We start from the raw sequence: 14904 nt of genomic DNA on the forward strand, positions 1-14904 counted from the left end.
CTGTCCAAACCTCTCCCACAAGAGATCCTCCTTTTATACCTGTCTGTCTCGTAGTTTGCAATCAGTGCAGCTCTGGTTCAGGAAGAGAATAGAACGCAATGGCCAGTATATTACATAAGCAAGTGTTTATTGGATGCCGAGATGCAGTATCCGGAAATGAAGTGATTAGCCTATGCCCTGCTGATCACTTCCCGAAAGTTGCGACCGTACTTCCATGCCCATACAGTTCATATATTGACTAATTACCCGCTCAGACAGGTCCTCCAAAAGCCAGAGGCGTCGAAAAAATTGCTCAAATGGGCCATGGAACTCAGCCAGTTTGATCTCCATTACAAACCAAGAGCAGCTATTAAAGGGCAGGCTGTTGCCAACTTTATCTCAGAGTTCTCGCATCATCCAGCGAACGAGTCGGAACAGCCCAACGAAGTCATCTAGGAAACTGTTCAAAATCTCTCGACCTGGACCCTCTACGTCGATGGATCATCGAATAGAAAGAGGGTCGGAGCGGGCCTTCTCTTGTTGAGTCCCAAAGGGACCCGTAATCATGGCATTCTCCGGTTCGGTTTTAAAGCAACCAATAACGAGGTCGAGTGTGAAGCTCTGCTCGCTGGACTCAGGTTGGCCAGGGAAATGGGCGCAACCGTGATCAGCATCCACAGTGACTCCATGCTGATCGTTAACTAGATTTTGGGAGAGTATCAAGCCAAGGAAGATAACATGATCAATTATCTGAAGAAAGCTAAGGCCGCACTCGAGCCGTTCAAGCACTTTACGATCACTCAGATCCCCAAAGAGAACAACTCTGTGGCAGACGCCTTGGCAAGGATAGCCTCATCATTAGACTCAGATGAACCGGAGAACATTCCTATTCGATTCATCGAAATCCCCAGTATCAGCCTAATCGAACAGGCCGTGAATGTAACGGGTTCAGACTCATGGATGACCCCCATTACTCGGTATCTTAAGGATGGGATCTTGCTTGACGACAAGGTCGAGGCAAGGGTTCTGCAAATGAGATCTGCTCACTACACCTTCATTGGAGACTAGCTGTACAGGCGAGGGTTTAGTGCCGCTCTCCTCCGATGTGTGACCAGCGAAGAAGCGGATTATATCATGAGAGAGATACATGAAGGGATCTACGGTAATCACACCGCCGCGCGATCTCTTGCGAACAAGGTTGTTCGTTAGGGGTACTATTGGCCCCGAATCCAAGATGACGCCTACAACTTTGTCAAAAGGTGTGATAAGTGCCAATGATTCGCGAATATGCCGCGAGCTCCCTCCCACGAACTGACGACCATGACTAGCCCCTGGCCTTTTTTCATATGGGGGATCGATCTCATCGGTCCCATGCTAGTCGGTAAAGAGGGAGTCAAGTATGCCGTGGTCGCGGTAGATTACTTCACCAAATGGGTGGAAGCCGAACTGCTAGCCGCGATCACGACCAGAAAGTTCAAGGGCTTCGTTTTCAAGAATATAGTGTGTCGCTATAGAATTCCTCATACCCTCATCTCGGATAATGAGAACCAGTTCAACAACGAGGAATTCAAACAGTTTTGTGACGAGCTGGGCATCTATAAAAAAAAATTGCCTCAGTAGCAAGGCCACAAGCAAATGGCCAAGTTGAAGCTGTCAACAAAACCATCAAGCACACTCTAAAGGCCAAACTTGGCGCAGCCAAAGGGAATTGGGCTGACGACCTCCGTGAAGTCTTATGGGCGTACATAACAACTCCAAGGACCTCCACCTCAGAAACACCTTTTTCGCTAGTATACGGATGCGAAGCGATGATCCCTGTAGAGGTAGGAACTAGTTCACTTTGGAGGGACTTGTACAATGAGGCCGACAACGAAGCACTTATGAGATCAAGCCTAGACCTTATTGAAGAACATCGCAGCAAGGCTTCGCTAAGGATAGCAACCTATCAGCAACGCGCGAAGAGGTTCTTCGATTCAAAGGTCAGGCGAAGAGGCTTCCAGGTCGGCGACCTTGTGTTAAAGGAAGTTCTTCTCGGTACTAGGGAACCAAGTGCGGGAGTGTTAGGACCAAACTGGGAAGGTCCATACCGCATCGACAAAGTGATAAGACTGGGGACTTATCATCTCAAAAGGCTGAATGGTTCTAAGGTACCCCGAGCTTGGAATGCTGAGCATCTTTGACCATACTATCAGTAATTTCGAACTCAGTTTTCCTTGTAAATTAACTTGCAATCTGTGTAAATAATTTCCTTGTAAAGTGTCATTTTGTGCTCTTGTAACAATCTTCGCATGTAATCTTGTTCGTGTGAATGTGTTATGTTATCACACTTGTTTCAGTAAATGTAAACAATCAGGAAGTATTCATGTACAATAAAGCGAACAGAAATTGTAAAAGCAGAAATGCATTTCACTAATGTGTAAGTACAACAGGCAAAATGACATAGCTATAAGCCCTAATCCGGCTCCTAGAGGGTCGACTTTGTCATCCTAGGGCTGGTCGGCTGAGGGTTTATCCGAGGCGTGTCTCGAACCTTCTACTCGGGAGGCTGTCGCTTCATCATCCTCCCGCGCCATGGACATAAGTGTATCTTGCCAGTCTTCTGGGAGGTCAGACATGTCAAGTCGCGGATTCTTCGGTCGTAAGGCATAAATAGAGTCGATTGCCCATTCAGCAGCCTTCTCCTCGACCTCCGCTGCCTGATCTTGCATCTCCTGTGTTAAGGAAGCAACTTTTTCTTGGCTTTCCTGAAGTTCAACTTCGAGAGCTTGCCTTGGCTTCTCGGAGGCGTCCCTCTCTTGTTCTGTTCGCGAAGCCTGCAGATAAGTTACTTTGAGCTCCTGGTCCTTCTCCCCAGCCTCCTTGGAGAGTCTGGCTATGGTCCTTTGCAGCTCCTTTACTTCCTCTCCATGCTTCTCGAGTTGTGCTTTTTAGAAGTCCACCGTACAAAGAGCCGCATCTCTTTTGTTCAGGTACCTGTTCGTTGACTCAGAAGATAGGTTTCTCTTTGTTTCGGCAACTTCCAGGCTTCGCTTGAGCGCTGCGTTCTCTTCTTTCAGAGCAGCACCTCCCTTTGTGGCTCCCAGTTGGACCTTCTCCATGGACATTCGCATGGAAAGAAGAGTATGCGAACAAAGAAAGATAGAGTTAGCTAATCAAAAGAAGCTAAGGGAAGTCCTCGCCGAGGACAGTTCGTTCACCTTGCTTAAATGTTGGACCGATGTGGACATTAGGTCCACGTTGCTGGAACTTGCAAACTGCTCAAACGATTTCGAAAGTTCGCATTCCAATAGGGCGTATACCACTGGCTGTAAGTATTCCGGCAGGTTCCCCAGCGAGTCCAACACTGGAGTATCCTTCTTCGCAGCCTCAGCAGCAGCCGTGTCGTCTATAGGTTCCCTGCCCGACCTGCTTGCGTCCGACCACGACCTCTTTGATTGATCGCCCTCGGATTCGGTCTCTGACTCTTCGACCTGAATCTGTTTCCTCTTCTTCTGCTGGGCTGTTGTCTTCAGCCTCGGGCAAGCAGGCGACGGTTGGGAGACCTTTGTGATTCCCATTAACACTTCCTCTGAAGGTTGCGCTTGAGAAGTTCTAAAAGGTCGCACTGGTGGGCCCGATGTTATGCCTTTAGCCGATGGAATGGTCGAAGCAGCTTCGGCCGCTTTGGCTTTCTTTGTCCGAGGGAAAGTGATCGACCTTCGTCGTGGCTGCTCTAACTCCTTCGGAGGCATGGTCGCTGCATGTAAAGCATCATTAGCAAAGATACCTCATTTCACGACTAGAAAGGGATCAGTTAGCAGGACTTACTTAATGGGGGCTCTAGCGACGCGTTTGCATTAAAGAAACCGTATTTCCGCAAACTCGCGGTCGTCATGAGTTTCTTCACGTTGTGCTTGTCCTCGAGTAGGGAGCCGAAATGCACAATCCTACTTCTATCAAAGAGCAGCCCTAGGTCGGTCGTCTTGTTAACTGTCAGAAAGGAGTCAGGTCGTTAGAAAAGCACATTTCGAGTGTAATGAATTTGTTAAAAAAAAAAAAGGCCTACTCGGATCCTAGAAGCGGCAATGACTGTCATAATGAAAGAAGAAAAACTTAGTTTCATAGGCCCCCACATTACTCGGATAGCTGTGTATCCCATCGGTGATAGTAGGTCGCCTGGACAAGTAATAAGAGTCCTTGTCCTTGCTTTTCTTCAAGTAATACGAGCAGCCGACCTCCATCGCGGTCAGCTCGCCTAGCCCATTCTCTTAGCAGGCGATGTACATTGCAACAACAATGACGTACGCGTTCGGAGTCAGTTGCATCGACGCGACCCCGAAGTGGTCCAAAAGCGACCTGATGAAAGGGTGGAAGGGGATCAGTCCCCCACCCTTGATGATCTCCTCGGAGACCACGGCCAGACCACTTAGCGGGTACCGCGATGAGTGTGCCACGTCGAGGAAAACGTCCACCTCGATAGCATACTGCTTTATTACCCTCTCGAGCTCATCCCCGGTAAGAACCGAGAAGACCTCGATAGGGATGCTTGGAGCACCCTGTGGGGACGAACCGGCTCCCTGTTTGGATCTGGTTGTTGAGGGGTCCATTTTGCTGGTCTGCAAAAGCGACAAGCAGAAGGGTCATTTAGCCGTTGTACTCTATTTCGTACGATGATGAGGGAGGAAACAGACTCCTAAAATCCCAAAGGAAACCATAACGACATGATTCGAGCTACCATTCATGGCTTGAACCCGGTCTAAGCATCTCGTCTCCGATAGGCTACCGGAAGACAGACGCCATTCAACCATGAAAATATCGAAACAAAGACAGGGAGAAGCTCTTACCTCTCGGAGTATGAAAATAGCTTTCACTTCGAATACTGGAAAAATGCTGGTTTGAAAGGCAGAGGTTCCAAGCTTGCGAAAGATCTTTTACTCTCTAAGAAAAAGGCTCTGGTGACATTGCCTGAGAACGACTCGAGGTTTTTATGGCGTATGAATCGACGTTTCGATTTCTTGGAATCGAAACGACATTTGGGCGGCAAAGGTTTCTCACCGTTGGTCACGGCCACGTGTCGCGCATCAGCGGGGAAGAGTAAGCGTCATGACTGGATAAAGTCAAACCTTCATCTCTTCCATTGAAAAGCTCAAACGACGGCCATCTCTCTTCCTCAGAGCATTAATTGCGTCTCAAATCTACATTTAATGCTCTGATAAAGGGCGTCGTTCCAACGTGTGTCAGCGTACAATGCATTTAATGCATCTGGCTGGCACTTATCACGCACAGGGCACATTTGTCAGCGTAGGGACTGCTTCATTAAATGCACCGATATCAAAAGGACAACAGGTGATGTATGACGAAATCAGATCGCTCGTCCTCTGCAAACAATGAACATGCAAGGTCATTCTCAAAAAAGTGTTGTCCCGACCTACTTTCAGATAGGTCGAAATTTTCAAGATTTTCGGAGTTTCCAGAATTTCTAGGAATCATCCAATTGCGGCATGACTTGTAGTTTCCAAGGTTTGATTCTCAAACCTTAAAAACTAGGGGACTTCTGTTATGCCTGGGAACATAGGGCTGATGTGGCGCCCAGTTAAGTGCGAAAGGTCAGGCCTCGGGAAGAGTCTTCTGGCACTCTAGCGCAGCTGCATCGTGTGATCATGGTTGCACCACACAGCTTGCTTCCGTCAGAGTAATGGGTGCACGTCAGGCCAGCAAGGAGTTGTGATGATCCCGCATGTCCAATCTGTGCAGCAAATCACGTGAATTGCTCTAAAAGAAGGATTTGCACGGATCATCCCACCAACTTGCAGATTCAATGATCATTACCTCAAGGCATCCCACTATAAAATGAGAGCTCCTCTCTCATTAAGGGGATTCGCACATTTTACTCTTGAAAAAACTCTCTCTCTCTCTCTCTAGAAAAGACAGTCTTTGATACCTTGTATCATCAGTGTAAAGTCAGTCGTCTAAAGCGACTTGACCCTTATCATTAATGAAAACATCAGTGGACGTAGGATTTGCTTCCTTAGCATTCGAACCACTTTAAAACTCCTCTCTCACTACATTTAGTATCATTTTCTAAACCATTCACGTGTGTCTTTTGAGGCCAACTCAACATTTCACACGTGCATTTCGTTGGTGTCAAAATCACGCATCAACAGACTTAGCCACGACGATCAAAACCAGACAATGGGATCATCCGGATAGAGCCAAGCCTAGACCAGCCGAGGATAATATAGATCCTCGCATTCAGGATTGCCTTTCCAGTGGGCTAGTTGGGACTTGACTGAAGTACTGGTCGATCACATGGAACCGAGCAGGGTTTGAGGATCGGTAAAAATCTCAATTCAGCTCGCATCCGAACTGACCAGCTCCAAGGAAAACATCGATGTGTTCGCATGGTCGCACGTAGACATGGCGGGATCAGCCCAAATGTTATTTGCCATGCATTAAACATCGACAGTGAAGCCAAGCTAGTTCGCCAAAAAAGGAGAGCGATGGACCCGGAGCGATATGCTGCCTTAAAGCTTGAGGTAGATAACCTCCTCCGAAATGGGTCCATCGAGAGCACTCTAACCGACCTGGGTTGCCAACCCAGTTAGTAAAGAAGCCTAACGTAAATGGTGACCTGCGTCGACTTCACCGACCTCAACAAGGCTGTCCGAAAGATAGTTCCCTCTGCCAAGAATTGACCAGCCTCGTGGACACCACCTCGGGCCGAACTGCTGAGTTTTATGGACATGATTCGGGATACAATCAAATTTCGATGTATGGGCCAGACGAAGAGCATACATCTTTTATACAGATCGGGGACTGTACAGCTACAAAGTTATGCCTTCGGCCCTAAGAACGCTGGTAACTACCAGTGACTGGTTCACAGGATGTTCTCGAATAGATAGGCAGATCGATAGAGGTCTAATAGATGACATGCTGTAAAATCTCATGTCGCTTCAAATCATGTAGACATCGTTGAGATGTTCGGCATCCTCCGCTAGATACCAATGAAGTTGAACCCCCTCAAATGTTCATTCGGAGATCCTTGGAAATTCTAGGGTACATGGTTAACAACGGGAATTGAGATCAACCCGAAAAATCCAAGCTCTCCTCTGAATGAAGAGCCCGACCAACAAAAAACAAGTATTGAGCCTGAAGGGCGTATAGCGGCGTAAGTCGCTTCATATCAGGCTAACAGATCGCTGCTTGCCATTCTTCAATATACTCAGTGCCAATAAAAGTTTGAATGGACTCCGAGTGCGAACAAGCCTTCCAGAGAATAAAGGAACACCTCGGAAGCCACCACTTCTGTCCAAACCTCTCCACAAGAGATCCTCTTTTACCTGTCCGTCTTAAGTTCGCAGTTAGTGCAACTCTTGTTCGGAAGAGAATGAACGTAATGGCCAGTATATTACAGCAAGATCTGTTAGATGTCGAGATATGGTATCCAAAAATGGAGCGATTAGCCTATGCCCTATTGATCGCCTCCCGAAGCTACGACCTTATTCCATGCCCATACAGTTCATGTAGACTAATTACCGCTCGACAGGTCCTCCAAAAACTGGAGATGTCGGGAAAATTGCTCAAATGGGCCATGGAACTCAGCCAGTTCGATCTCCATATAAACCAAGAGCACTATTAAAGGGCAGGATTGCCGACTTATCTCAGAGCTCTTGCACATCCAGCGAACGAGTCAGAACAGCCCAATGAAGTCATCAGGAAACTGTTCAAAATTCTCGCATGGACCTACGCGATGGATCATCGAGCAGAAAGAGGGCTGGAGCAGGCCTTCTTTGTTGAGTCCCGAAAGGGACCCGCATTCATGGCATTTCCGGTCCGGTTTCAAAGCAACTAATAATGAGGCCGAGTGAAGCTCTGCTCGCTGGACTCAGGTTGGCCAGGGAAATGGGCGCAACTGCGATCAGGATCTAGTAACTCCATGCTGGTCATTAACCAGATTTTGGAGAGTATCAACCAAGGAAGATAACATGATCAATATCTGAAAAAGCTAGCTAAGCGCACTCGAGCCGTTCAAGACATTCGCATCACTCAGATCCAGAGAAAACAATTCGTGGCAGACGCCTTGGCGAGGAAGCTCATCATTAGACTTGGATGCACCAGAGAGCATCCTTTGATTTATCGAAATCCCCAGTATCAGCCTAATCGAAAGGCCGTGAATGAACGGGTTCAGACTCATGGATGACCCCCATATCTGTATCTCAAGGATGGAATCTTGCTGATGTAAGGTCGAGGCAAGGTGGGTTCTAGAGAATCTGCTCGCTACACCTTCATTGGAGACAACTGTACAGGCGAGGGTTTAGTGCCCTCTCCTCCGATGTGTGACAAAAGAAGCGATTATATCATGCGGGAGATACATGAAGGGATTTGCGGTAATCACAAGCGCGCGATCTCTTGCGAACAAGTGGGTTCGTCAGGGGTACTATTGGCCCGAATCAAGATGACGCCTACAACTTTGTCAAAAGGTGTGTAAGTGCCATGGTTGCGAATATACCGCGAGCTCCTCCCACGAGCGGAACCATGACTAGCCCCTGGCTTTTTCCATGTAGGGGATCGATCTCATCGGTCCCATGCCAGTCGTAAAGGGGGGAGTCAAATAGCCGTGGTCACGGTAGATTATTTCACCAAATGGTGAAGCGAACCGCTAGCCGCGATCACGACCAGAAAGCTCAAGGACTCTTTTCAAGATATTGTGTGCCGATACGAATTCTCATACCCTCATCTCGGATAAGGGAAACAGTTTACAACGAGGAATTCAAACAGTTTGTTGACGAGCTGGGTCCATAAAAGTTGCCTCAGTAGCAAGGCCACAAGCAAATGGCCAAGTTAAGTTGTCAACAAAACATCAAGCACACTCTAAGGCCAAACTTGGGCAGCCAAAGGGAATTGGGCTGACGACTCCTGAAGTCCTATGGGCATACAAATTACCAAGAACCTCCACCTCAGAAACACCTTTTTCGTTAGCCGAGATGCAAGCGATGATCCCTGTAGAGGTGGGAACGTTCTCGAGGGACTTGTAAATGGGCGACAAGAAGCACTTATGAGAGCAAACCTAGAACTTTTGAAGAACATCGCGGCAAGTCTCGCTAAGGATAATAGCCTACAGCAATGCGCGAAGAGGTTTTTGATTCAAAGGTCAAGCGAAGAGACTTCAGGTCGGGGCCTTGTGTAAGGAAGTTCTTCTCTGTACAGGGAACCAAGTGCGGGAGTGTTAGACCAAACTGGGAAGGTCCTACCGCACGACAAGTGATAGACGAGGCTTATCATCTCAAAAGGCTGAAGGTTCCAAGGTACCCCGAGCTTGGAATTTTGAGCACCTTGACCATACAATCGTAATTTCGAACTCAGTTTTCCTTGTAAATTAACTTGCAATTTTTGTAAATAATTTTTGTAAAGTATCATTTGTTTGACAGTGTAATCGTTCGTGTGAATGTGTTAGTATCACACTGTTCAGTAAATGTAACAATCAGGAAGTATCATGTAAATACAGCGAACAAAATTGTAAAAGCAGAAATGTATTTCATTAATGTGGGTACAACAGGCAAAATGACATGACTATAAGCCCTAATCCGGCTCCTAGAGGGTCGACCTCGTTCGTCTAGGGTGGTCGGTGAGGGTTTATCGAGGCGTGTCCTAACCTTTCTCGAGGGCCGTGTTTATCATCCTCTCGCGCCATGGACATAATGTATCTTGCCAGTCTTCGGAGGTCGACAGTCAAGTCGCGGATTCTTCGGTGCAAGGCATAATAGAGTCGATTGCCCATCGAGCTTCTCCTGACCTCCGCTGCCTGATCCTGCATTCTTGGTTTAGAGAGCAATCTTTCCTACTTTCCTGAAGTTCAACTTCGAGGGCTTGCTTCTTCTGGAGGCGTCCCTCTCTTGTCTGTTTGTAAGACCTGCAGATGAGCGCTTTGAGCTCCTGGTCTTCTCCGACCTCCTTGGAGAGTCTGCTATGGTCCTTTAGCTTCTTTACTTCCTCTCCTGTTCTCGAGTGTGCTTAGAATCTACTACGAAGACGCAGTCTCTTTTTCAAGTACTTTCGTTGACTCAGAAGAAGGTTTCTCTTTGTTTCGGCACTTCCAGCTCACTTGAGGCTGCGTTCCTTCTTCAGAGCAACTCTTGTGGCTCCAGTTGGACCTTTTCTATGGACATTGCATGGAAAGAAGAGCTGCAAACAAGAAAGAAAGAGTTAGCTAATCAAAAGAAGCTAAGGGAAGTCCTGGAGGACAGTTCGTTCACTTGCTAAGTGTGGACGATGGGACATTAGGTCCACGTCGCTGGAACTTACGAAACTGCTCAAAAAGTTCGAAGTAGCATTCCAATAGGGCGTATACACCATGTAGGTATCCGACAGGTTCCCAGCGAGGTCAGCACTAGAGTATCTTCTTTGCGACCTCAACAGCCATCGTGTTATCGCCTTGCCTGACTTACTCGGTTCGTCGCGACCTCTTTGATTGGTCGCCCTCAGATTCGGTTCTGATTCTTCGACCTGAATTTGTTTCCTCTTCTTTCGCTGGGCCGTTGTCTTCAACTCGGTTGAGCAGGAGATAGCTTGGAAGCCTTCATTTTTGTGCCGGTACATCCTCTGAAGGTATGTTTAAGGAGTCTCAGAAGGTGTGCCGGTAGGCCCGACGTTGCGCCTTCAGCAGTGGAATGTCAAAGCAGCTTCGATGCTTTGGCTTTCTTTGTCCAAGGGAAAGTGACCTGCCTTCGTGCGGCTACTCTGACTCCTTCGGAGGCATGGTCACTACCTGCAAAGCATATAGCCAAATATCACTTTACATGACCAGAAAGAGAGGACTACGCAGGTTCGATCCTACACTTGGATCGGTAGCAAAACATTCGTCGACAAATTTGGAGGAGCCTCCAACGTGCGTTTGTTTCTCTTAACTCATGTTTAATATTTTTGTAGATTATTATTATGATAAAATTGTAAAATCATACCCTTGATCTTGGCTCATGTAAACGATCTTTAAGTTATATTATTTTTGTTTCCGCTGTGTATACGAGACCGTTTACTAACACAAGGCGTGCAATCCAATCCAGTTGCAGCGGTGCAACCGCCAAAAACACCTGTAGGTCGCGCAAAAGCGAGGCAAAGGGAAATAGCCTGTGCCGCGAGCACTGTAGCACGTAGACAAAAAGGTAAACAAGTGGCAAAAAGCAAGCCCACGGGCTCCAAAGGGCCAGCAAATTCTGAGCGTGTCCCGAGCAAAATACCAGTCTCATTGAGATTCGGTGAAAGGACGCAGCTCGAGCTGTCCCATGCCACGTTGCAAGAGCACACCCATAAAAGTGCTGGTCGAGGCGATTCCTATCACCACCAGCAAAACGATCCTGATCGTCACCGTGCGAAAGGGTCCCACACTTCGCAAGGCGGTTCTTACCACCGTGAAGGTCGTGAAAATACCCTGCACCCTTCATCTCCATCACACGCCTCTAGCCGACGTGTGTCGAGAGTGGCCGGAACAGCTGGCCGAGGCGAAGAGGAACCCAACCTCCAGACTTTCCTCAACCGTAATCGCGAGGGTTGAACTCGCATGGGTGAAAGCAATCCCTAAGCGGCTCCATTGTCGCAAATTGAGGAGCTACAGCGAGCTCTAGACAGACTGCGAGCTCAGCAAAACGAGCACGGGCTGGTCACATCTGCGTCCCCTTTCTCTACCAAAGTGTTTAGTCGCTCCTCTCCCACCAGGATTCAGGATGCCTGACATGCGGGCGTTTGATGGGAACTCTGACCCGTAGGATCATTTGTATGAATTTAACAACCCGATGGAGTTTCACCGGGTCTCAGATCTAGCAAAATGCCGTTGTTTGGCAGTGACCTTGACCTCCCATGCCAAACGTTGGTTCAAGTCGCTCCCAGCAGGATCGATCAGTTCGTGGCCTCAGATGAGCGCGATGTTCCTAAGACATTTTCAGGCAAATCGGAAGTTCTCGATGCCTTTGAGCTACCTTAGCAATATAAGGCAAGAAAGGGATGAATCCCTCCAGTCCTAAATTGATCGTTTCCACAGAGAGCTCAACAAGGTGGCTCATACTCCTGAAGAGTCTGTTCAGACTCTCATCATAGCCGGAGTCCGTCCACAGACCGACCTGTGGAAAGAATTACAGGGTGAGGACGATGTTTCCCTCACCGGATTCTATAATCTTGCAGAGAAGTACCTCCGAATAGAAAATTCAATGGCGGCACTCCGCCGTCGCAACCATGGCACTTCGGGCAGTGCACCTGGTCGGCAGGATAATAGAAGAGCTGATCGTAGGGGGGATGTAGACGATCAGCGAATAGGGAAGAAACCTTGCTACGAGCCTAAAAAGTCCTACTCCCTCGTCCCTTGTCGCGATTGCGACAGGAACCAATATACTCCACTGAACGCATCTGTATCGGCTATTCTCGATAAATCCGAGGAAGCCAGCCTGCTCAGAGAGCCCAAGCCCATGAAAACTCCAGCGACAGCCAAAAATAATAAAAAATATTGTCTCTATCATCAGGACAATGGGCACCATACTGATAAATGTCGAGCTCTCAAGCAGGCGATTGAAAACCTAATCAAGCAAGGACATTTCAAGGAGTATATTGATGACTATGCTCCCTCGCAAGAGAAAAATCAGGGGGAGTCAAGTAAGAAGCGTCGCGATCAGAAAGGTGTGTGCACCCTTAATTTAATTTTCGGGGGACCACATTTCGCGGGAAACTCGCGAGGTGCCTAAGAAATGTATGCTCGCGAGTCATACCACGAGCCCATCAGAGTGATGAGCGTGGTACAGTGACCACAGAAGGTTTGCCAGGAGGAGGAAATTTCCTTCTCCGAAAAAGATGCGGCCCGGCTGTATCATCCTCACGAAGATGCCCTTGTGATAACGCCCTTCATAGGGTGCCATAATGTCCAGAGAATGTTAGTGGACAACGAAAGTGCTGTGAACATCCTGTTCGCTTCGACTTTCGAGAGAATGAATTTGGATGAGGCAGACCTGAAGCCTGCCTCGTTCCCCCTATATGGCTTCATAGGGACCACCTGCTCCCCAAGGGCACGATCTCACTTCTAGTCACGTTGGGTGACTTCGACGAAGTGACCAGAGTAATCGAGTTCTTGGTAGTGGATTGTCCATCCTCCTTTAATGGAATTCTGGGGCGACCTTTGCTGAGACACTTCAAGGCGGTCACTTCAGTATACCATTTGAAACTGAAGTTCCCCACCCTAACGGGGATTGGGGAAGTTAGCGAGTCTCAACGCATAGCTCGGGACTGCTATGTGAAAGCAGTTCAGATGGCGTGCAAAGGCAAAGGCACTTCGCACGACGATCATAACCAGACAATGGCGATCATCCGGATAGAGCCACAGCCTAGACCAGCCGAGGATAATATAGATCCTCGCATTCAGGATTGCCTTTCCAGTGGGCTAGTTGAGGACTTGACTGAAGTACTGGTCGATCACATGGAACCGAGCAGGGTGTTGAGGATCGGTAAAAATCTCAATCCTCAGCTCGCTACCGAACTGACCAGCTTCCTCAAGGAAAACATCGATGTGTTCGCATGGTCGCACGTAGACATGGTCGGGATCAGCCCAAATGTTATTTGCCATGCATTAAACATCGACAGTGAAGCCAAGCTAGTTCGCCAAAAAAGGAGAGCGATGGACCCGGAGCGATATGCTGCCTTAAAGCTTGAGGTAGATAACCTCCTCCGAAATGGGTCCATCCGAGAAGCACTCTACCTGACCTGGGTTGCCAACCCAGTTCTAGTAAAGAAGCCTAACGGTAAATGGTGGACCTGCGTCGACTTCACCGACCTCAACAAGGCATGTCCGAAAGATAGTTTCCCTCTGCCAAGAATTGACCAGCTCGTGGACACCACCTCGGGGCACGAACTGCTGAGTTTTATGGACATGTATTCGGGATACAATCAAATTTCGATGTATGGGCCAGACGAAGAGCATACATCTTTTATTACAGATCGGGGACTGTACAGCTACAAAGTTATGCCTTTCGGCCTTAAGAACGCTGGTACAACTTACCAGTGACTGGTTCACCGGATGTTCTCCGAATAGATAGGCAGATCGATAGAGGTCTACGTAGACGACATGCTAGTAAAATCTCATGTCGCTTCAAATCATGTAGCACATCTTGTTGAGATGTTCGGCATCCTCCGGCAGTACCAAATGAAGTTGAACCCCCTCAAATGTTCATTCGGAGTATCCTTGGGAAAATTCCTAGGGTACATGGTTAACCAACGGGGAATTGAGATCAACCTCGAAAAAATCCAAGCTCTCCTCGATATGAAGAGCCCGACCAACAAAAAACAAGTTATGAGCCTGAACGGGCGTATAGCGGCGCTAAGTCGCTTCATATCAAGGCTAACAGATCGCTGCTTGCCATTCTTCAATATACTCAGTGCCAATAAAAAGTTTGAATGGACTCCCGAGTGCGAACAAGCCTTCCAGAGAATAAAGGAACACCTTAGGAAGCCACCACTTCTGTCCAAACCTCTCCCACAAGAGATCCTCCTTTTGTACCTGTCCGTCTTACAGTTCGCAGTTAGTGCAACTCTTGTTCGGGAAGAGAATGGAACGTAATGGCCAGTATATTACACGAGCAAGCATCTGTTAGATGTCGAGATATGGTATCCAAAAATGGAGCGATTAGCCTATGCCCTATTGATCGCCTCCCGAAAGCTACGACCTTACTTCCATGCCCATACAGTTCATGTATTGACTAATTACCCGCTCAGGCAGGTCCTCCAAAAACTGGAGATGTCGGGAAAATTGCTCAAATGGGCCATGGAACTCAGCCAGTTCGATCTCCAATATAAACCAAGAGCAACTATTAAAGGGCAGGCTATTGCCGACTTCATCTCAGAGCTCTTGCATCATCCAGCGAACGAGTCAGAACAGCCCAATGAAGTCATCCAGGAAACTGTTCAAAATCTCTCGAC

This window comes from Pistacia vera, unplaced genomic scaffold, assembly GCF_008641045.1.
Source record: "Pistacia vera cultivar Batoury unplaced genomic scaffold, PisVer_v2 Contig212, whole genome shotgun sequence".
Taxonomy (NCBI): domain Eukaryota; kingdom Viridiplantae; phylum Streptophyta; class Magnoliopsida; order Sapindales; family Anacardiaceae; genus Pistacia; species Pistacia vera.